Below are 25,546 nucleotides of genomic sequence, written 5' to 3' on the forward strand. Positions count from 1 at the left end.
GAGTCCCAGTGTTGGCCAGAACAATTGAAGGAAGCAGGTTGCAAATCACTCAGACACACAACTCCCTATTATAACTGGATTTATGAGACAGAGCTAAGACCTAACAAGCGTCCACCATTAAACACACACACACACACACACACACACACACACACACACACACACACACACCACACACACACACACACACACACACACACACACACACACACGCACACACGAATGCACACAAATCTGTCCAGTAAATCACTTTAGGTCAATGGTGTGTTTACTCTGCCCATTAGCTTCATTAAATCCCAGCAGTACAGTCCACTCTCCCTCTCCATTGCTCTTTATTTTTCTCCCTCTCTCGCTCTCTACCTCTCCCTCTCTTTTCAGAAAGAGAGACGGCGCAGGAAGACACATGGAAAAGAGAAAGATAGAAGAGAGACAGAGAGAGCGTATGGAGAGAGACAGGAGGGAACGGAAAGAGGGACAACGAGAGGCAGAGGACAGAAAGGCACAGAAGCCTGTGAGAGAAGGGGACAGCTGGGCTGGGGAGAGGGAACATTTGAGGCGAGTGACGGGGGACAGCAGGAGAGGCGAAACCCGGTAATGGAGACAGAGGAAAGAGGAAAGGACAGCAGCTGTGAAGACCACACACCACACAAACTGAAGCCATGGTGTTGAAGCTGCAACAAGATGGGGAGCAGAACTATATCTCTCTGCTCCCCCTCACTCCCCTCTTCACCCCCCCAATACCCCCCCACCCCTCTAGGAGCCCAACACCCACTAGTCACTATAAGGGGCTGCACTAGAGAGGACTAACGTGGCATAATAATCCCAATTGATCTAGCTAATGAGTACACAAGCTATTCAATCCCGTGATATTAAAAATCTCTCTCACTTACTTGACCCCTGACCCTTCGTCCCTATGCTATCACACACTCTACGTGTGTGTGCGTGTCTGTGTGTGTGTGAGTGTGTGTGTGTCCTCCTCCGCTATCACTGCTATTCATCAGTTAACTTTATCTCAAACAGCACCTTCAAAGCCTTTGGCGAGACCTCAATTTACATCTGTGTGTGTAAGTCTGTGTGTGTGAGAGAGAGAGAGAGAGAGAGAGAGAGAGAGAGAGAGAGAGAGAGAGAGAGAGAGAGAGAGAGAGAGAGAGAGAGAGATGAACTACAGGACAAAATAAAAACCCTCCAACACAAAGGCCTGTGGTGTTGATGACATCCTCAATGAAATGATCAAATATACAGACAACAAATTCCAATTGGCTATACTAAAACTCTTTAACATCATCCTTAGCTCTGGTATCTTCTCAAATATTTGGAACCAAGGCAAAAAACACACACATTTCTTCCCACAGGGCCATGGGGTGAGACAGGGATGCAGCTTAAGCCCCACCCTCTTCAACATATATATCAACAAATTGGCGAGGGCACTAGAACAGTCTGCAGCACCCGGCCTCACCCTACTAGAATCTGAAGTCAAATATCTACTGTTTGCTGATGATCTGGTGCTTCTGTCCCCAACCAAGGAGGGCCTACAGCAGCACCTAGATCTTCTGCACAGATTCTGCCAGACCTGGACCCTGACAGTAAATCTCAGTAAGCCCAAAATAATGGTGTTCCAAAAAAGGTCCAGCTGCCAGGACCACAAATACAAATTCCATCTAGACACCGTTGCCCTAGAGCACACAAAAAACTATACATACCTTGGCCTAAACATCAGCGCCACAGGTAACTTCTACAAAGCTGTGAATGATCTGAGAGACAAGACAAGAAGGGCATTCTATGCCATCAAAATAAAAATTTAATTTGACATATCAATTAGGATCTTGAATCAATTATAGAACACATTTCCCTTTATGGTTGTGAGGTCTGGAGTGGGTCCGCTCAGCAACCAAGAATTCACAAAATGGGAAAAACACCAAATTGAGAGTCTGCATGCAGAATTCTGCAAAAATATCCTCAGTGTACAACGTAAAACACCAAATAATGCATGCAGAGCAGAAATAGGCCGATACCCGCTAATTATCAAAATACAGAAAAGAGCCGTTAAATTCTACAACCATCTAAAAGGAATCAATTCCTAAACCTTCCATACCAAAGCCATCACCTACAGAGAGAGATGAACCTGGAGAAGAGTCCCCTAAGCAAGCTGGTCCTGGGGCTCTTTTCACAAACACAAACAGACCACACAGAGCCCCAGGACAGCAACACAATTAGACCCAACCAAATCATGAGAAAACAAAAAGATAATTACTTGGCACATTGGAAATAATTAACAAACAAAAAAAGAGCAAACTAGAATGCTATTTGGCCCTAAACAGAGAGTACACAGTGGCAGAATACCTGACCACTGTGACTGACCCAAACTTAAGGAAAGCTTTGACTATGTACAGACTCAGTGAGCATAGCCTTGCTATTGAGAAAGGCCGCTATAGGTGCACACTGTGCACACTGCCAACAAAATGAGGTGGAAACTGAGCTGCACTTCCAAACCTCCTGCCAAATATACAGTTGAAGTCGGAAGTTTACATAAACTTAGGTTGGAGTCATTAAAACTCATTTTTCAACCACTCCACAAATTTCTTGTTAACAAACTATAGTTTTGGCAAGTCAGTTAGGACATCTACTTTGTGCATGACACAAGTCATTTTTCCAATAATTGTTTACAGATAGATTATTTCACTTATAATTCACTGTATCACAATTCCAGTGGGTCAGAAGTTTACATACACTAAGTTGACTGTGCCTTTAAACAGCTTAGAAAATTCCAGAAAATTATGTCATGGCTTTAGAAGCTTCTGATAGGCTAATTGACATCATTTCAGTCAATTGGAGGTGTGCCTGTGGATGTATTTCAAGGCCTACCTTCAAACTCAGTGTCTCTTTGCTTGACATCATGGGAAAATCAAAAGAAATCAGCCAAGACCTCCACAAGTCTGGTGCATACTTTGGAGCAATTTCCAAACGCCTGAAGGTACCACGTTCATCTGTACAAACAGTATGCAAGTATAAACACCATGGAACCACGCAGCCATCATACCACTCAGGAAGGAGACGCGTTCTGTGTCCTAGAGATGAACGTACTTTGGTTTTGGTGTGAAAAGTGGAAATCAATCACAGAACAACAGCAAAGGACCTTGTGAAGATGCTGGAGGAAACAAGTACAAAAGTATCTATATCCACAGTAAAGCGAGTCCTATATCGACATAACCTGAAAGGCCGCTCAGAAAGGCCGAAGCCACTGCTCCAAAACCGCCATAAAAAAGCCAGACTACGGTTTGCAACTGCACATGGGGACAAAGATCGTACTTTTTGGAGAAATGTCCATTGGTCTGATGAAACAAATATAGAACTGTTTGGCTATAATGACCATCGTTATGTTTGGAGGAAAAAGGGGGAGGCTTGCAAGCCGAAGAACACCATCCCAACCGTGAAGCACGGGGGTGGCAGCATCATGTTATGGGGGTGCTTTGCTGCAGGAGGGACTAGTGCACTTCACAAAATAGATGGCATCATGAGGATGGAAAAGTATGTGGATATTTTGAAGCAACAGCTCAAGACATCAGTCAGGAAGTTAAAGCTTGGTCGCAAATGGGTCTTCCAAATGGACAATGACCCCAACCATACTTCCAAAGTTGTGGAAAAATGGCTTAAGGACAACAAAGCCAAGGTATTGGAGTGGACATCACAAAGCCCTGACCTCAATCCCATAGAACATTTGTGGGCAGAACTGAAAAGGCGTGTGTGAGTAAGGAGGCCTACAAACCTGACTCAGTTACACCAGCTCTGTCAGGAGGAATGGGCCAACATTCACCCAACTTATTGTAGGAAGCTTGTGGAAGGCTCCCCGAAACGTTTGACCCAAGTTAAACAATTTAAAGGCAATGCTACCAAATACTAATTGAGTGTATGTACACTTCTGACCCACTGGGAATGTGATGAAAGAAATAAAAGCTGAAATAAATCATTCTCTCTACTATTATTCTGATATTACACATTCTTAAAATAAAGTGGTGATCCTAACTTACCTAAGACAGGGAATCCGTGCTAGGGTTAAATGTCAGGAATTGTGAAAAACTGAGTTTAAATGTATTTGGCTAAGGTGTATGTAAACTTCCGATTTCAACTGTATGACAATAATAGCGACACATATTTCCCTCAGATTACACAGACCCACAAAGAATTCGAAAACAAATCCAATACTGATAAACTCCCATATCTTTTAGGTGAAGTACCACAGTGTGTCATCACAGCAGCAAGATTTGTGACTTGTTGCCGCAAGAAAAGGTCAACCAGTGAAAAACAAACACCATTGTAAATACAACCCATATTTATGCTTATTTATTTTCCCTTTTGTACTTTAACTATTTGTACATCGTTACAACACTGTACATAGCCATAATATGACATTTTAAATGTCTCTATATTCCTTTGAAACTTTTGTGAGTTTAATGTTTACTGGTTGTTTTTGATTGTTTATTTCACTTTTGTTTATTATCTATTTCACTTGCTTTGGAAATGTAAACACGTTTCCCATGCCAATAAAACCTGTTGAATTGAATTGAATGAGAGAGAGAGGGAGAACAACTTTCTACGTGACTTGGACGAATGGCTGAGTTTCAGGACACTGATATGTGGCGGCAGGGAGCCTAGCGGTTGTGGGGACAGATAACCTAGCGGTTAGAGCATATGGCCAGTAACTGGAATGTCACTAGTTTGAATCCCCGAGCCAACAGGGTGAACAATCGGTTGTTGTGCTCTTGAGCAAGACACTTCCCCTAATTGCTCCAGGGTTGCTGTTGATAATGGAGTTGGGATATGCAAAAAACACATTTCCAATTAATACACACTTGTACACGTGTAAAATAGGACAAATATAACCCACCAAATTGTTATGTATTGATTTTCTTCTAATTTGTATGTTAACATGGCAGACAAACACCAAACACTGACCTTTACCTGTTTGAGAGTCCCAGTGTTCTCCTGGTTCTCTGGGGCAGACAGGGAGAGAACAGTGACTTCTCATCCCCAGAACCTCACTACTTCTTGGTCTGCCTCTCCTCCACTACACCTCCTGACCTGGAGTCTGGAAACACAGAGAGAGAGAGAGAGGAACAAGAAGGTAATGCATGTACAGAGACAGAACAGCAAATACATGTTAGAAGCAATTTATATTACTTTCTATCATGTGAAACTGTAACACTATGGTATATCCTAAAAGTAACAGTTTGGAGTACAATACACTGGTCATTCAGAGTTAAATGTACTCCCTTAAATGCTGTGTTCTGTGAAAGGAGAGAAGAGGAGACCACTGCCCCCCCTTGAGACACTGCCACCGTAATATTCCTATAAAAATATACCCCCTATGCACACACACACACACACACACACACACACACACACACACACACACACACATCCGAGGGGAGATATCCCAGTCTGTGTTTGTTTATATCGAACATCTATAGCTTTGACTGCGGTCTCATCTGATGTGTGCGCTCTCTCACGAATTCCAAAATAGGTCACCTCAACATGAAACAACAGCATTCCCTGATCCACGTGCAAGAGGGAGAGAGGGAAAAGAGTCGAGAGAATGGAACGAGAAGGGAGGAGGGCCTCCCTGAGAGCTTGCTTTCATAACCTTCTTGTCTCTTTTCCCCTCTCTTCCTCGCTTTCAATATCCCATTTTCTATTTCACTCTCTCTCTCTTCACCTCTACCACTTTCTCTCTTTCCATTACCCTCCATCTCTCTCTCAACTTTTATCTCTGTATTTCAACCTTTATCTCTATCCCTATCTCCCTCCGTCCCCTCTCTCGCCATCTCTCTCTCTCCTCTTTCTCCTCCTCTTATCAAGCACCATCCCACTATAAATGATCAATCTATTCTCTACAGTCTGATCACTGATTGATCACTGATACAATTCAGCTGATTGATTTTGGCCTTAGTTCTTCCTGCCCTATAGCACTGCACTGGGGTCAGTTCATTAAACCTGACAAAAATATATGTAACCTCTCTTCCTGCAGTTGCTTTAAAGTAACATTCAAGTGGTTCTGGAAGTATTCTCAAGATGAGTATTTAGTTGCTTTGATGCATCTCTCAGCGTGTTTCTGATACAGCCTCCCACATGAAAAAAATACTATAGTAGTGTTTTAGCATATTTTTTTGTTGTTGCAGAAACTCAGCAAAAGCACTACAGTGAATACTGTAGTATTTACTGTAGTATTAAGAGTTAACTATAGTATAAATACTGTAGTACAAGAAAAGTGTAGTATATACTATAGTATTCTACAGTATACTACAACATTCTATAGTAAGTACTACACACGTACTCTACACTATACTACAGTTTACCATAGAAATCTATAGTAAGTAGTGTGGCGTACCGTGAACAAGCCACCAAGGGGAGACTCGTCGAGGCCTGGTGACAGACGGAGTCTACATCACACGGCGGTGATTCCCTCTGCTGGTCATGCCAGATCTCGAACGGGTCCTTTGGCCAGGACTAATTGGGGCTGGCGAGTAATCAAGGGGCTGATTGCTCACCAGCCGTACGGGGCCTATTAAGCTGCCAGTAGGGCAGCACATGGTAGGGTTGGAGGTAGTGAGAGGTTGCTACCGGACAGATGTCCTCACGGTCTGCTAGAACAGAGAGGCTCGGTGTTCTACCTCAGAGGAAACAGCATTCCCCGGAGCCCAGAAGGCGGTAACCCGGAAGAGGTATCCAAAATAAACACCCTTGAAACTGAGGAATCACACTTGTGTCTGTCTCTGATCTGTGGAAACGTCTTGGTCAAACCCCCTGGTCTGCCACAGTACTTAGTACTCTAGGGTAAACTGTAGTATTTTTCATGTGGACTAAAAGTGAAATATGCTTTAGCTACACTTATGGGGGTGTGTCTGTCAAGTAATTGTTGGGGGGCTTATGGGGACACTCCTGATTTTGCAGTTGCTTTAAAGTTGGAGACCGTTGCGGTGAAACTGCCACGTCCATTTGCGATATTACAACAACAAAGATGTTACACCAAACAGCAACACTGTTTATTCTCGCGGACATAATTGCACATCGCTGCACGCACGATGGATGTGCTACGATGTTTTCTTATTACGTTGCTGAATAATCACCTCCCCAAAAACCAAACAAAAACAATAATAAATGCACCTAAAGCGACCAGTGGCACTGTTTAACCTTCGCAGAGCTCAGCTTTAACGCACCCCTCAAGGTGTTTCTGAACCAGCCCAACATTCATATATGCTGATATAGGGTTAAGCTGCTACACATATGGGGATGTGTCTGTCAGGTTCATCTTTTCAGGCTAATGTGGGTACCCTGATCTTATTGGGGTGAGCAAGATGAGTTGAGACTATTCTTTACTCATCCATTATAATGATGAACAGATGAGACATAGAATAACAAAGAAATGACGCTCCACTCCCTACCCCCCTTTCAGACTGTGTTTCCCAAAATATATATAATAAGACCACCCCCCCTTGACCCCAAACTATCCTATTTCTATGCTGCATATAAGAATAATCATTTAAAAAAAGCATAGAGCAGAAGATCCTCATAATGAGCCTAATCATCATAAACAGCCCTGAAGGAAGGGAGGAGTGAGGAGACACTAGGGCCTGTCCTCCTGTCTTGTCCTAGCAGGCAGCCTTCTGACAGACAGATGGCCAAGCCCTATCCTGGGGGGGGTCCATTTGTCATCCTGCTTTAATTGATCCCCCAACTTTGGTAACCAGCTAGGTAATATGGGGCATCACTACCCACCCTGTTATTCTATAGAGGTGAGAAAAGGAGAAGAGAGAGGAGGATAGGAGAAGAGGTGGAGGAAGGATGAGAGGGCGAGAGAGAGGGGAGGTAGGGAAGAGAAAGAGGAGGAGAAAAGAGGAGGAAGAGAGAGGATAATTAAATATTTTTATTTAACCTTTATTTAACTAGGCAAGTCAGTTGAGAACAAATTTTTATTTCCAATGACGGACTACCAGAAGGCAAAAGGCCTCCTGCGGGGACGGGGGCTGGTATTAAAATAATAAAAAATAAAAAATATATAAATATAGGACAGAACACACATCACGACAAGAGAGACAACACAACACTACATAAAGAGAGACCTAAGACAACAACATAGCAAGGCAGCAACACATGACAACACAACACGGTAGCAACACAACATGACAACAACATGGTAGCAACACAAAACATGGTACAAACATTATTGGGCACAGACAACAGCACAAAGGGCAAGAAGGTAGAGACAACAATACATCATGCAAAGCAGCCACAACTGTCAGTAAGAGTGTCCATGATTGAGTCTTTGAAGGAAGAGATTGAGATAAAACTGTCCAGTTTGAGTGATTGTTGCAGCTCGTTCCAGTCGCTAGCTGCAGCGAACTGAAAAGACGAGCAACCCAGGGATGTGTGTGCTTTGAGGACCTAGAGAAGAGGTAGAGAAGAGACAGAAGAGGGAACAGAGACAGACACACACAGCTCTGGCCCGGATTCTGGCCTTTGGAAGGATTTACAGTTGTAACGTTCATAAAACGAGGTCAGACAACATGGCCTCTGCTCTGACACTGCACTGATCTGCCCCTGCACGTGTGTGTGCATGCAAGCACAAACACACACAAACACACACTCCCTCCCCTGTAGGATTTCTAATCAGTAGATGACATGTCACCCAGTGGTCTCTTCTGACGTAAACCCTGAGCTGTGTTCAGATTACAATCTGGGTTTTATTACTGGTAGATAGATTACGGCTATGCCAGCATATGTCCTCTCCACAGGAGCACTACCAGTATTTGACACTATCACCATGACTTGGGCTTTGACAAATGGTGATGCAGGGTTGGGGTAATTTCCATTTAAATTCAATTGAATCAGAACGTAAACTGAAATTTTCCGAATTTATTTTCATTGAACCCATCGCTTGAAAGCGACAGTGTAAAGTACAATTCCTCAACTGAGTTTTTACATTAGTGCAGAAGAAAGAGAGGAAATCCGGAGAGAAAATGACTGGCAGAACGGGTTTTATGTGGAGGATGAGGGCTGCAGTATGAATCTCAGATAGGTGGGAGTGCGGCCTAAGAGGGTTTTAGAAATAGGTAACAATCAGTGGGTCTTGCGACGGGTATACAGAGATGACTAGTTTACAGAAGAGTATAGAGTGCAGTGATGTGTAGAGTGCAGTGATGTGTCCTATAAGGAGCATTGGTGGCAAATCTGATGGCCTAGTGGTAAAGAACATCAAGCCGCTCGAGAGCAACCTTACCTGCCTTACCTTCATCCTTACCGGCCGATCTATAAATAACGTCTCCGTAATCTAGCATGGGTATGATGGTCATCTGAATCAGGGTTAGCTTCCTACTGTCTGAGCTATGTTGTTGATGTAAATTGAGAAGAGCGTGGGGCCTAGGATTGAGCCTTGGGGTAGTCCCTTGTTGACAGGCAGTGGCTGACACAGCAGATATTCTGACTTTATACACTGCACTCTTTGAGAGAGGTAGTTAGCAAACCAGCCCAAAGACCCCTCAGAGACATCAATACTCCTTCGCCGGCCCACAAGAATGGAATGGTGTACCGTATCAAAAGCTTTGTATCAAAAGCTTTGGCCAAGTCAATAAAAATAGCAGCACAACATTGCTTAGAATCAACAACAATGGTGACATCATCTAATGGCACAACCAAATGACCTGGATTGCAGTTGAGATTACATTTAAAGTACATAGTGCAAGTTTGATCAATGCTGTTCAAGATTCTGCACAGATTATTATAGCAAATGTAGGAAACTCCACAGACCTGCAAAATTTGCATGCTATCTTGAACAACACCTTCCTAATATTGAGTGGCACCCCCACTTTTGCCCTCAGAATAGATTCAATTCGTCAAGGCATCAGCTCTACAAGGTGACGAAAGTGTTCCACAGGAATGCTGGCCCAAGTTGACTCCAATGCTTCACAAAGTTGTGTCAAGTTGGCTGGATGTCCTTTGGGTGGTGGACCATTCTTGATACACATGGGAAACTATTGGGCAGAACCTGGCACCTACTACCATACTCCGTTCAAAGGCACTTAAATATTTTTGTCTTGCCAAGACATGAGGTCAAAGGAATTGTCCATAGAGCTCCGATACAGGATTGCATCGAGGCACAAATCTGGGGAAGGGTACCAAAACATTTCTGCAGCATTGAAGGTCCTCAAGAACACAGCAACCTCCATCATTCTTAAATGGAAGAAGTTTGGAACCACCAAGACTCCTCCTACAGCTGGCCGCCAGGCCAAACTGAGCAATCGGGGGAGAAGGGCCTTGTCCAGGGAGGTGACCAAGAACCCGATGGTCACTCTGACAGAGCTCCAGAGTTTCTCTGTGGATATGGGAGAACCTTCCAGAAGGGCAACCATCTATGCTGCACTCCACCAATCAGGCCTTTATGGTAGCGTGGCCAGACGGAAGCCACTCCTCAGTAAAAAGCACATGACAGCCCACTTGGAGTTTGTCAAAAGGCACCTAAATGACTCTCAGACCATGAGAAATGAGATTCTCTGGTCTGATGAAACCAAGATTGAACTCTTTGTCCTGAATGCCAATGTCTGGAGGAAACCTGGCACCATCCCTACTGTGAAGCATGGTGGTGGCAGAATCATGCTGTGGTAATGTTTTTCAGCGGCAGGGACTGAGAGACTAGTCAGGATCAAGGGAAAAATGAACGGAGCAAAGTACAGAGAGATCATTGATGATGAAACCCTACTCCAGAGTGCTCAGGACCTCAGACTGGGGTGAAGGTTCACCTTCCAACAGGTCAACAACCCTAAGCACACAGCCAAGACAACGCAGGAGTGGCTTCGGGACAAGTCTCTGAATGTCCTTGAGTGGCCCAGCCAGAGCCCGGACTTGAACCTGATCTAACATCTCTAGAGAGAACTGAAAATAAATGTGTAGCGAAGATCCACATCCAACATGATAGAGCTTGAGAAAAACTACAGAAAAGAATGTGAGAAACTCCCCAAATACAGGTGTGCCAAGATTGTAGCTGTGATGTGGTAAGGTTGGACCCATGTGCAAAGAAGAGACCAGATGAGGAATTAATGATTAAGGATAAACATAATACTTTACTGAGAAACAGTAGCAACAGGATCACAGTACACTTGAAAAAACAACAAACACTAAGACTCGAAAACTCATTCAGGAAACGAACGCACATGGTAAACAAATCAAGCTCCTGCAATGGACAAGAGAAAACACACCTCTTTAACAAGGACACAATCATGAAATAATAAGAGTCCAATGAGTCCAATAAAAGTCTCTAGGGCGGTCCCTGCCGCCTTCTGGTGCCAGGAAGACCCATGCCAGTAGCGTCATACCCAAGAATACTCGGGGCTGTAATCGCTGCCAAAAGTGCCTCTACAAAGTACTGAGTAAAGGGTCTGAATACTTATGTAAATGTATTATTTCTTTTTAAAATAAAATCTAAATTTGCAAAAATTTCAAAAAACCTTAGTTTGCTTTGTCATTATGGGGTATTGAGTGGAGATATATTAGGGGGAAAAAACAATTTAATCAGTTATAAATTAAGGATGTAACGTAACAAAATGTGGAAAAGGTCAAGGGATAAATGACTACCGACCCGTAGCACTCACGTCTGTAGCCATGAAGTGCTTTGAAAGGCTGGTCATGGCTCACATCAACACCATCATCCCAGAAACCCTAGACCCACTCCAATTTGCATACCGCCCCAACAGATCCACAGATGATGCAATCTCTATTGCACTCCACACTGCCCTTTCCCACCTGGACAAAAGGAACACCTATGTGAGAATGCTATTCATAGACTACAGCTCAGCGTTCAACATCACAGTGCCCTCAAAGCTCATCAATAAGCTAAGGACCCTGGGACTAAACACCTCCCTCTGCAACTGGATCCTGGACTTCCTGACGGGCCGCCCCCAGGTGGTAAGGGTAGGTAACAACACATCCGCAACGCTGATCCTCAACATCAGGAGGGGTGCGTGCTCAGCCCCCTCCTGTACTCCCTGTTCACTCATGACCGCACGGCCAGGCATGACTCCAACACCATCATTAAGTTTGCCGATGACACAACGGTGGTAGGCCTTATCACCGACAACGACGAGACAGCCTATAGGGAGGAGGTCAGAGACCTAGCCGTGTGGTGCCAGGACAACAACCGCTCCCTCAACGTGATCAAGGCAGAGGAGATGATTGTGGACTACAGGAAAAAGAGGACCGAGCACGCCCCCATTCTCATCAACGGAGCTGCAGTGGAGCAGGTTGAGAGCTTCAAGTTCCTTGGTGTCCACATCACCAACAAAAAGATTTGGCATGGGTCCTCAGATCCTCAAAAGGTTCTACAGCTGCACCATCGAGAGCATCCTGAATGGTTGCATCACTCCCTTGTATGGCAACTGCTCGGCCTCCGACCGCAAGGCACTACAGAGGGTAGTGTGAATGGCCCAGTACTGGGGCCAAGCTTCCTGCCATCCAGGACCTCTATACCAGGCAGCTTCAGAGGAAGGCACTGAAAATTGTCAAACACTCCAGCCACCCTAGTCATAGACTGTTCTCTCTGCTACCACATGGCAAGCGGTACCTGGAGCGCCAAGTCTAGGTCCAAGAGGCTTCTACACAGCTTCTACCCCCAAGCCATAAGACTCCTGAACATCTAGTCAAAAGGCTAACCAGAATATTCACAACCCCCCCCCCCCTCTCCACACCACTGCCACTCTCTGTTGTCATCTATGCATAGTCACTTTAAATAACTCTACCTACATGTACATACTACCTCAACTAACCTGTGCCCCCGCACATTAACTCTGTACCGACACCCCCTGTATATATTGTTATTTTTTACTGCTCCTCTTTAATTACTTGTTACATTTATCTCTTATTCTTATCCATATTTTTTAAGTTAGGGGCTCGAAAGTAAGCATGTCACTGTAAGGTCTACAGTGTTGTATTCGGTGCATGTCAAAACTGTTCGCTGCTCTGGCACCCCAATGGTGGAACAAGCTCCCTCACGACGCCAGGACAGCGGAGTCAATCACCGCCTTCCGTAGACACCTGAAACCCCACCTCTTTAAGGAATACCTGGGAATACCTGGGATAGGATATAGGATATAGTAATCCACTGGTATAGTAATTTATAGTAATTTACAATAGTGGATATAGTAATCCACTATTGTAAAGTGGTTGTTCCACTGGATATCATAAGGTGAATGCACCAATTTGTAAGTCGCTCTGGATAAGAGCGTCTGCTAAATTACGTAAATGTAAATGTAATACAATTTGATTTGATTTGAATGTTACTAATTTTAAAGTTAAATACTTTTACATTAGTTTGTAAGATAGGCTATGTACTGTATTACAAAAGCAATATTAAATTGTTTTGGTTGTCAGCGCAACCCAATATCAACATTAAAAGGATGTATAATGCTTGGATAGTTTCATCTGAGCCAGTAAGCTTAATCCTACTATTTAACTTTCATTTTTAGTTCAGTTGGAGACGTGAATCCAAAATATAATTTGTTAACTTGTCTACAAGTTAATAGGCTATTTACTGTATTACAAAAGGGATATTGAATTGTGTTTGGGCAACGCAACCAAATATAAATATTTCAAGATGTATCTTTTGTGCCACTGACTTAGTATGGCTTTAATTTCAGTTTGTCTACAAATTAAATATTGACACTGTAGTTTTTTGAAAAGAGGATCAATTGATTCAAGACATACTGTATTATAGTATCTGACTGATCGCAGTTCAAAATAGTGATGCACAAACTAATCGTGCACTTGGTTCTGAAGCCTACTGTAATACAAACATTTAAAAATATATATATTATACACATACATATATACACATACATGTATGTGTATTATATGTATGTGTATAATATATATATATATATATCTTTTTTTTTTCTTCAGTGTAGGCCTCTACTTGAATGCATGTTCTACAGGCTACCTCTATCCTAATGTTACCTTTATGTTCAATGTGAATGAATGACACGACTGCTATACAGTTGTTAGTGAATGTTGCACTAAAATGTCACAATGACAATGTTACAATGAATATTGCACTAAAGTACAAGTTAAAATTGTATAATAAAGTTACAATATTAATGTTTCAATACATGTTGCACTAAAGTAAAAATGCTGAAATACGTTGATGGTTGTTGATTTTTGTTTTTGCTCTGTTTTTGCTCTCAGTATTCACATCGGTGTTGTAAAAGGGTTTTTGATATTTAAAATAGTCACAATGAAATGTGATGGGGCATTCTAGTAGCAATGTTGGGGACTTCCAGTGACAGTTTTAAATGTGTTAATAACTGGGCTGGGATATATAAGCATTTTCATGACTGTCACGGTAGTCGAAGAGATTAGGCCAAGGCGCAGCGGGTTGCGTGCTCATCGTTTTTTTATTTAAACTTGAACATGAAAAAACAAGAAAACGACAGAATGACAGTTTCGCAGGCTATATTAACAGCAATGCAAAAAATAACTTCCCACAAAAGGACAGGTGGAAAACAACCTCCTTAAGTATGACTCTCAATCAAAAACAACGATGTACAGCTGTTCCTGATTGAGAGCCACACCAGGCCAACAAAGAAATACACAACATAGACAACCTAGAATACAAAAACAAGAACATAAACCAAAAACCCCGGAACACATAAATACAACCCCCCTCTAAGTACACACACACCCCGAACCATATAAAACAAATACCCCCTGCCACGTCCTGACCAAACTACAATAACCAATAACCCCTTTTACTGGTCAGAACGTGACAATGACTGCATAGAATAAATTGGTTAATTCAGTATACATCACATTATCTCACCGGTCACAATTGTGACCGACCATAAAACACACTTTTTTAACTACTTTTCCATGAAAACTTAAAAAAATGATGATTGATTATTTCAAAGGCTTACTAATAACACAAGATTTGGATATTTTCATGTCTGGGAAAAATTTGGGATTAAATGGGTTAATGATTAACTTGTGGTGCTGAGAGATAAACCAACATTTTGTTTTTCTTTCAGTTATTAAAAACTAATTGACGTACGTCGGTTCAATTACTAGAATTCCATTTAGATCTTTTTTTGTGAGCTTAACGTGCCGTTTATCTGTAGAGAAATCAAATAGTCAAGAACTATTAGGGTCGTTTAGCTGAATGGGAGTTGTAGTTTTAATTAAGCAAATATTCAACCTAGTTTAGCGCAGAAACGCTGTAATTAACTTCAATGACCATTATCCATTGCTCCTGTTCTTTCTGTCTTGGACAGAGATGGATACACTTTTACGCCTGCTACATTAGGTTAGATACACACAGACCGCACATGCCCCGCAAAACGCACGAGAGAGGAATGTACACAGATGAGAGAGGGATAGACACAATTCGTGAAAGTATGCCTTATCTACTTTGAAGTATTTGTAAAATGATTTAGTCAGACAGCTCTGCAGCTGTACAGTATGGGGAGCAGAGAGAACATTGACCGTCCTTTTTGTCTGCTACTGCCTGTGTCTGCTACTGCCTGTGTCTGCTACCGCCTGTGTCTGCTACCGCCTGTGTCTGCTACCGCCTGTGTCTGCTACCGCCTGTGCCTGCTACCGCCTGTGCCTGCTACCGCCTGTGCCTGCTACCGCCTGTGTCTGCTACCGCCTGTGCATAGATGATATTATGACTTTAAGAAATTAAAAAACAAAGTGATGAAATAAAAACTGATCGACGGGCAATTCCACGGTACACGGAATTTTGCTTTGACTCAGATTTTTTGGTTTAAAATGTAAGGACTACTTTGAAAAATATACACAGAAAATTTCACAAAAACACACTTACAGGAAGAACTGTGCAGATGCAAAATTTCATAACAGAATTACGGTAAAATCTCCCTCCGTTTTTAAGCGACCACGTTTTCCAAAAACTCTAAATATCTGCTCTGAATTAAGATTCAAAGATGTCTGCAGAAAGAATGGGGTGTCAGCTATGACAAGACACCATGAGTTTAAAAAATATATATTTTGTCTATTGAACAACAGTAGGTGAAGTGGATTTACATCCGTTAATGGAATTACAGTAACATAATTACATCATGGGTCCCTGATCTGTACTATACAGAAATGCATAATTATGGATATGAATATAATTCTCTTCATGGTAATGTATCCCCAATAGGCACACAAAGATAGGAATATGCAATATTGTTTTTGCATATTTGGGTATTATTCTACACACTGGTTATTATTGTAATGAGCTCTGCCCCCATACAAGACCACATTTGGTTGGTCAGGACCAGACCAAATCTGCAACAATCATAGACGTCTGTTTCAGCATATTGGACATCACAGCACAGTAGAGTAGTGTTCAGTAGAGTACAGTAAAGTAGATATATTCAGTGTAGTAGAGTACAGTACAATACAGTACATTATACTGTACTCTACTCTAGTGTGCTCTACTGTACAGTACTTTACTGTACTTTTCTTTACTTTACTGTACTCTACGGTGCTCTACTGTACTGTACTGTCCAAACTTGTAAAACATAGGCGCCTATGATTGGTTCAGATTTGGTCCAGCTAGGGCAGACTGACCACTATCCATGGTTGTCCGGTGTCGGTCGGTGCTCAGTGGGTGAGGATGCTTGTCACAGTGAATGTAAAGAGGGTAGATGGTAGGTCTCATGGTAGGTGTCAATAAGACCTTACAATGAAATGCTTACTTACAAGACCTTAACCAACAATGCAGTTTTAAGAAAAATACGCCAAAAAATATGAAATAAAGTAACAAATAATTAAAGTGCAGCAGTAAAATAACAATAGCGAGGCTATATACAGGGGGTACCGGTACAGAGTCAATGTGTGGGGGCACCGGTTAGTTGAGGTAATTGAGGTAATATATACATGTGGGTAGAGTTATTAAAGTGACTTATGCATAGATAATAACAGAGAGTAGCAGCAGAGTAAAGGGAGGGGGGGCAATGCAAGTAGTCTGGGTAGCCATTTGATTAGCTGTCCAGTAGTCTTGTGGCTTTGGGGTAGAAGCTGTTTAGAAGCCTCTTGGACCTAGTCTTGGCGCTCCGATACCGCTTGCCATGCTATGACTAGGGTGGCTGGAGTCTTTGACAATTTTCCGGGCCTTCCTCTGACACTGCCTGGTATAGAGGTCCTGGATGGCAGGAAGCTTGGCCCCAGTTATGTACTGGGCCGTTCGCACTACCCTCTGCAGTGCCTTGCGGTCGGGGCCGAGCTATTGCCATACCAGGGAGTGATGCAACCAGAATGCTCTCGATGGTGCAGCTGTAGAACCTTTTGAGGATCTGAGGACCCATGCCAAATCTTTTCAGTCTCCTGAGGGGGAATAGGTTTTGTCGTGCCCTCTTCCCGACTGTCTTGGTGTGCTTGGACCATGTTTGTTTGTTGGTTATGTGGACACCAAGAAACTTGAAGCTCTCAACCTGCTGAACTTAACAGTATGCCAGTGGAAAGGAGGACATTAGCAGGTGACACAACTGTGGTTTGTGACTACTATGATTTGGCTTGGCCTGCTCGCCTCCCTACCTCTGAGGAAGCACAGTTCCCGCTCAGCCCAGTCAAAACTGTTCGCTGCTCTGGCACCCCTATGGTGGAACAAGCTCCCTCACGACGCCAGGACAGCGGAGTCAATCACCACCTTCCGGAGACACCTGAAACCCCACCTCTTTAAGGAATACCTAGGATAGGATAAAGTAATCCTTCTAACCCCCCCCCCCCCTTAAAAGATTTAGATGCACTATTGTAAAGTGGTTGTTCCACTGGATATCATAAGGTGAATGCACCAATTTGTAAGTCGCTCTGGATAAGAGCGTCTGCTAAATGACTTAAATGTAAATGTAATGATTTCTCATTGTAGCCAATTCAATTGCAGTAATTCCGGTACAGATTGTTCAGTAATTCCGTTACCGATTTGGTAACAGAATTATGAATTTTAACACTTGATAGTTTATAAACGAACATTGATATCAGTAAAACCACTATAACTCATTGGTAGGTCTACCTTTACTTGTTACTTCTGTGAACTTTCATTATCCTCCCTCCTGTCTTAAAGATATGTGCACGATTAATTACATGGCAATGTTTCTTAAACTTACAGAAGGCAAATAATTTTTCCAAGACAAAATATACTTCAACATGATTGTATTTTGATGTATTTGTAATATGTTTTAAGCCTTTTTTTTGGTAGATGTTGTCTTAGACCCCTTTTCCATCTGTTTGACCAAAAATCAAAGCCTTTGCTTATTTCAAATTTTGGTTGAAAAATGTATGTATTAATTTAAAAAAAATAATAGACTCTTAGCTTTCATTTGACACCAAATTTAACATGCTCCTATGAACTTCACATGTTGGTGCTCATGGGTCCTTTTAGATGGAAATTCAGTGTGCATGTCAAGAGTGTGCAAAGCTGTCATCAAGGCAAAGGGTGGCTACTTTGAAGAATCTCAAATATAAAATATATTTTGATTTAGTTTTGATGTCTTCACTACTATTCTACAATGTAGAAAATAGTTAAAATAAAGAAAAACCCTTGAATGAGTAGGTGTGTCCAAACTTTTGACTGGTACTGTAGTCATTGTTTGTGTGTGTCTGTCTGTAAGTTGTTGTTCGTATGTATACGTTTGATTTTGGAGTGTAAAAAAAGTGCAGAAAATGACAAATAGTATATTATAAAAAAACAAAAAAGACACCCTAGGCCTATTTGCATGATCTATTTTTAGTTAAACCCTGAGTTGAATAGACAGATCAACTCTCCAGTAGGAGGTGCTGCCCAGCCAATAGTTTTTTTTTCTGATAGTGGATTTAGCATTGAAGATCTAACTTTGTTTCAAGGGTACAAATTCAACATATATTTTATTCTCTCTCTCTCTCTCTCATTTCATTCCTTCCATCTCTTGCCAGAGAGGTATAATTCACTGCAGGGTCAACGTAAGACGGTCATGCACACCATCACTAGCCAAACTGTCCACTGGGCAACGACACACTGCCATCTAACTCCCCTCTCACAAACAGAGAGTTCCTAAACTGGCATGCAGGTTAGTTACTGCAGAGACAGACATAGGAGTGAGAGTGAGAAAGGCAGAGTGAGACAGAGAAAGAGAGAGGAGGGAGAGAAGCAGAGAAAGAGAGCGAAGGAGAGAGCTGGGAGAGAGAGAGAGAAGCACTGCACATGGCTTACATAACTGTCATATCAACCCTCGCAATACTTTAAACTAGTTTCCATCTTAACCCAGCCAGTCTCACTGTAGCCTACAAGCTCAATCAAACCCAAGAGTTACAGTAGCACAGATGGAACACAGACAGTAGCAAGCTAATGCAATTTCTATGTAGTGTTTCTTCCGCTTTGCAAGTCAATAGCTTTTCTAAAATATCTTTCTTTCTCTCTCTCTCCCCTCAACCTCTCCCTTTCTATGGCGATTGCTGCTATGCTGCAGTCGTTTTCTAAGAAAGGGGGGGAAAGCAGCTTTGTTGCTATAATACGCCAGGCTATAATGCTTGCCCCACTTCCCCTCTGCTTTCTGCTTTCATTGTGTAAGCACACATACATAAAACATGATTTGCCCGCTTCAATTTCTGACTTTTATTCAAAGGGGGATTTGGTGGCAGACAACATAAGAGCTAAATAGTCTCCGTCTGATCTCTGCAAAAAATAGTGAGAGAGTGAGAGAAAAATAGGGAGACAGCCTGATAGAGAAAGAGTGAGAGAATAGAGAATGGAGAGAGAATGGAGCTAACAGTAGAGAATAGAGGTGGAGCGGTGACCTCCAGGCATTGAACACAGGACAACTGTCTATATGACTAATGAACACCATTTATCATCTAGTTAAGAGGAAGTGAAAGGAGACTGTGTTTGCCTGTACTGCAGATGATAGCTACATCTATACCGTTACACTGACTGAATGGATCCCCTATGGCCATTGGACACTAGGATCTATCCTTGTTACTCTACATTAGGAATAGTAGACGGCATCCGCCTATTACCCTGTTACTTTCAGAATCTAAGGACTTTCTTTCTTTCCTCCCTCCCTTCCTCCCTACCTCCTTCCTTGTGCGACTACTATGGATCGAATCTCTCGTGGACAGATGCACGCAACATAAATGGTAGTAGCATCTGCCAACAGATTGTGGGCTGTGACGACTAACTAGGAACTTTGTTCTGTTAAGCAGAATTTTGGTCACTGATCATTTGGACAAAACATGATTTCGCATCGTTCAAATTTCGGAAGGGGAGAGGACATTTGGCCCATAGATTTGCTCGAAACTGGCTGAGAGTTTCGATTTAGAGGGGTGGGAGACTTCGCAAGTCTCCTTAGTATGTTTTCTAACAAGTCTTAATCAAGGATCTGACGCAATTATGCAAGATTTTAGTTGTGGGAATTACAGACCTAACACATATGTATAAGCATTAACAACAGGTCTACTACATAGTTTCCACCATTACAGTTCCCCTGTATATTATCCGTACCAGAGGGCATCAGGCTTGATCAAGCTTGCTGATCATCAGTGGTTCTGAAGTGACGGATTAGTATTACAACCTACCAGCAGAGGGTAGACTCTCAGACTCAATGCCCAGTGGAAAAACACACAGGGCTAGAGTCAATCCGGTCCGCAAAAGAGCCTCATTATAGTGTGATAGACATTTAAAGGTCATTTCCGATTGAGCCAACATATGCAGCATTTAGCAGTCTCAGAAAACGCGGGAACATTAATACTTAAATGTTGATCGCGCTTTAACCCTGGATCATCTGCCTGGATTGAATGTCGCTCCTAATTGCTCCTCAGAATCTCGACTCGTTCTTAGCTGATAATATAATGACGTCTTATGTGGTGTGTACTGTGATGAACAACACACATAGAACACCTAAGAACAGTCTTCTCTGGAAAATAAATAAATTGCACAATTACATTTCAGCGACGTTTGAAAACACATTTCAGTTGTTTCCAGGCCTTTGGCTTTCAAGACACCATCACAGCCTGGTAGCTATTGATTTACTAATTCAATTCACTTCATCCAGCTCTCTTTTTTCTATCTCTCCTTTATTTAACCGAGAGGTCCCATGAGGGAGTACCTCATTCCACGATAACCTGGACATTGTGACTTCATCATCCCCATAGTGATCTATTGGTCTGCTGTTAACAACCAATCAATACTTTGTTTCACTGTTCTTTTCTCTTCTCTTGTCTTCTCTCTTCTCCTCTCTTTTCTTCCTTTCCTCCCTTTCCTCTACACCAGGTATTCCCAAACTGGGGTACGCACTGGGGTATGCGCAATGCCGTCGGGGGTACGCCAAATAAAAATCTTCACATTTACAAACAGTACATTTATATTTTCCAACAGGGCTACACATTTGGGTGAGTTTTTTTTCTGGCCTGAGTAGCCTCGTTTCACTGCCAAAAATAAAATTAAACCATCTAGTGTTCAGCGGAATAACAACACAATGTCAAATACAGGTAGCCTAGTCAAATAATTAACATCCAACCACATTAACCGGTACTCTCTCGCAGGAAACCTTTACTCTTGAGCAGACATTTAGAAACGAAACATGACAATATGAAAAATAAGCCACGGGAGTTTTTTGAGCGAGAATAAAGACAACTTTCAAGTAGTAAGACGTATAAAAGCAACAGATTGTCACGAGCGGGATGAACCATTTAAGGAGTGAGTCAAGCGCAGGAGACTGAGGTCCATTGGAACAAACTTAATTTAATAATCCCATGGCAAGATCCATATATGGCTGAGAGCATAACAGTCAAAAAATGACTAAACGAAGCTCCGCTCAAAAGGCAGACGGGGCGCAGCCCGGCAACCCTAATGCCTATACAATAAACGTAACACCACACGTAACAAAGAACAATCCCGCACGAATCCTAGCTAAACACAGACAGACTAAATACCCCCCACTAATGACAAACACAAAACAGGTGCAATCACAAAACAGACATAACTAACAGACACTGAAACACAGATCGGTGGCAGCTAGTAGGCCGGCGACGACGACCGCCGAGCGCCGCTCGACCGAGGAGAGGCGCCACCTTCTGTGGATGTTGTGACACAGATACCATTAAGAAGGGGCTAGAAGCATCTTATATGGTGAGCTACCGAGTGGCTAGGACAGGCAAGCCCCATACTATTGTGGAGGACTTAATTCTTCCTGCTGCCGTGGATATGGCTGGGACAATCCTGGGGGAAAAGGCCCAAAAAACTATACAGACAATGACTTCACTGTTTCACGACGCATCAGTGATATGGTAGGAGATGTTTTGAAACAATACTTTTTTTCTTTACCTTTATTTAACTAGGCAAGTTAGTTAAGAACAAATTCTTATTCACAATGATGGCCTAGGCCTTGTTCAGAGGCAGAACAAAATATTTTTACCTTGTCAGCTCGAGGATTCAATCTAGCAACCTTTCGGATACTGGGCCACCGCTCTAATCACTAGGCTACCTGCCGCCCCACAATTACTGCTTCGCATACAAGCCAGTGAATTATATGCGTTACAGCTGGATGAGTCAACAGACGTGGCGGGCCTGGCACAGCTCCTGGTATATGTCTGTTACGTTTGTGGGGGGTCAATTAAAGAAGACATCCTCTTCTGCAAACCACTGGAAACCAGGACAACATGAGAGGATATTTTTAAAGTATTGGACAGCTTTGTGACATCAAATGAACTTTGGCGGTCAAGATGTGTTGGTATCTGTACTGATGGCGCAAAAGCCATGACAGGGAGACATAGTGGAGTGGTAATGCGTGTGCAAGCGGTTGATCCCGATGCCACTTGGGTGCACTGCAGCATCCACCGAGAGGCTCTTGCTGCCAAGGGAATGCCTGACAGCTTGAAAGATGTTTTGGACACAACAGTGAAAATGGTTAACTTTGTTAAAGCAAGGCCCCTGAACTCTCGTGTATTTTCTGCATTATGCAATGATATGGGCAGTGAGCATGTAACGCTTTTACAACATACGCTGCGCTGGTTATCAAGGGGCAAAGTATTGAAACATTTTTTTGAATTGAGAGACGAGCTTAAAGTTTTATTTACTGACCATCATTTTCACTTGTCTGACCGCTTGCATGATGACGAGTTTCTCACACAACTGGCCTATCTGGGTGATGTTTTTTCTCACCTAAATGATCTGAATCTAGGATTACAGGGACTCTCCGCAACTATATCTAATGTGCGGGACAAAATTGAGGCTGTGTGTCACGTCTGCTCCTGCTCCTCACCTCCGGCATATGACGTCGCCAGAGTACTAACCACCGGTACTGGGATTCATCATTACACACACCTGGCACTCATCATTACGCGCTCCTGTGAATCATTATGATTCACAGTCATTATGATTCACACCTGTACTCCATTTCCTTCATCATTTCCTCACCTTTATATGTCACTCTCCCACGCAAGCGTCCCACCCCTGGTACACCTTATCAACAGCAGGTGAAATATCAAGGGCGCCAAATTTGAAAACAATTAAATGTCATAATTCAAATTTCTCAAACATACAACTATCTTACACCCTTTGAAAGATAAACATCTCCTTAATCTAACCACGTTGTCCGATTTCAAAAATGCTTTACGGCGAAAGCATAAAGTTAGATTATGTTAGGACAGTACATTGAAAATAGCTGTGTGTAATGTTTTGTCAATGCAAAGACGGGCGTCACCAAAAGCAGAAAACCAGCTACAATTATGCACTAACCTTTGACAATCTTCATCAGATGACACTCCTAGGACATTATGTTAGACAATGCATGCATTTTTTGTTCTATCAAGTTCATATTTATATCCAAAAACAGTGTTTTACTATGGCGTTGATGTTGAGGAAATATTTTCCCTCCAATACCGCCAGTCAATCAGCACAACAAATTAAATAATTACTATTCGAAAACATTGGTAAAATATTATATTGTCATTCAAAGAATTATAGATTAACATCTCGTGAACGCAACCGCATTGCCAGATTTAAAAATAACTTTACTGGGAAATCACACTTTGCAATAATCTGAGTACTGCGCTCAGAAAAATAGGCTTGGTGATACAGACTAGGCGCCATGTTGGAGAGATCTAAAATCAAAAATACTATGTAAATATTCCCTTACCTTTGATTATCTTCATCAGAAGGCACTTCCAGGAATCCCAGGTCCATAACAAATGTAGTTTTGTTCGAAAAAGCTCATAATTTATGTCCAAAAAGCTCCGTGTTGTTAGCGCGTCCTGTAGGCTACTCAAAAACATGAACGTCGCCCGCCGGACTTGTCTTCCCCAAAGAGGGAAAAAAATATATTTACGTTCGTTCAAACATGTGAAACGTTGTATAGCATAAATCATTAGGACCTTTTTCAATCAGAACTTCAATAATATTCAAGGCATTCTCTTTTAAAACGTATTGGAACGAGAGTACCCAAACATGCACTCGCGCGCCAGAGTAGTATCGGCCATCCGCTTATGACCAACGTTCCAAGTCTCTTGTTCGGTCAGTTTTCACAGTAGAAGACTCAAACCACTTTGTAAAGACTGGTGACATCTAGTGGATGGAGTAGGAAGTGCTCAATGATTAATAAGTTGCTGTGTGTTTCAATGGCATAGGCTTAAAAGTAATTCAACACATCAGATACCCACTTCCTGTTAGAAATTGTCTCAGGGTTTTGACTGCCATATGAATTCTGTTATACTTACAGACACCATTCAAACAGTTTTAGAAAATTCAGAGTGTTTTCTATCCAAATATGTTAATAATATGCATATCCTAGCTTCTGAGTTGGTGTAGGAGGCAGTTAAAAATGGGCACATATTTTTTTCAAAATTCTCAATACTGCCCCCTAGCCCCAACAGGTTATTAACACGGACAACACAAAGGTCTTTCCATCATTGTATGATTTTTTTGTGTGCAAATGAACTCAAGCTTACAGACAATGTGATATAGTGAAGCACCTGAGTGAGTTGGGTGCGCAATTACGCAGGTACTTTCCCGAAACGGACGACACAAACAACTGGATTCGTTATCCCTTTCATGCCCTGCCTCCTGTCCACTTACCGATATCTGAACAAGAGAGCCTCATCAAAATTGCAACAAGCGGTTCTGTGAAAATTGAATTTAATCAGAAGCCACTGCCAGATTTCTGGATAGGGCTGCACTCAGTTTCTTGCCTTGGCAAATCACATTGTTAAGACACTGATACCCTTTGCAACCACGTACCTATGTGAGAGTGGATTCTCGGCCCTCACTAGCAGGAAAACTAAATACAGGCACAGACTGTGTGTGGAAAATGATTTAAGACTGAGACTCTCTCCAATACAACCCAACATGGCAGAGTTATGTGCATCCTTTCAAGCACACCCTTCTCATTAACCTGTGGTGAGTTACTCACAATTTTTGATGAACAAATAAGGTTTTATATGTAAGATGTCTAAATAAAGAGTAAAATGATTGATTATTATATTATTATTTGTCCTATAAGAGCCTTTTGTCCCTTCCCACGAGCCGGGTTGTGACAAAAACTCA

At 42.3% G+C, this 25,546-nt stretch overlaps 1 protein-coding gene across 1 annotated transcript in view; it reads right to left on the reverse strand.

The window, feature by feature from the left end:
* Positions 1-25,546, reverse strand: part of LOC115153388 (leucine zipper putative tumor suppressor 2 homolog) — an 81,255-nt gene that overhangs the window by 29,723 nt on the left and 25,986 nt on the right. Inside the window, exon 2 of the mRNA XM_029698790.1 lies at positions 4,957-5,083. The gene's annotated coding sequence lies outside the window, so the exon portion shown is untranslated. The remainder of the gene's footprint in view (positions 1-4,956; positions 5,084-25,546) is intronic.

Source organism: Salmo trutta, chromosome 18 (assembly GCF_901001165.1).
Source record: "Salmo trutta chromosome 18, fSalTru1.1, whole genome shotgun sequence".
In the NCBI taxonomy this organism is placed as follows: Eukaryota; Metazoa; Chordata; class Actinopteri; order Salmoniformes; family Salmonidae; genus Salmo; species Salmo trutta.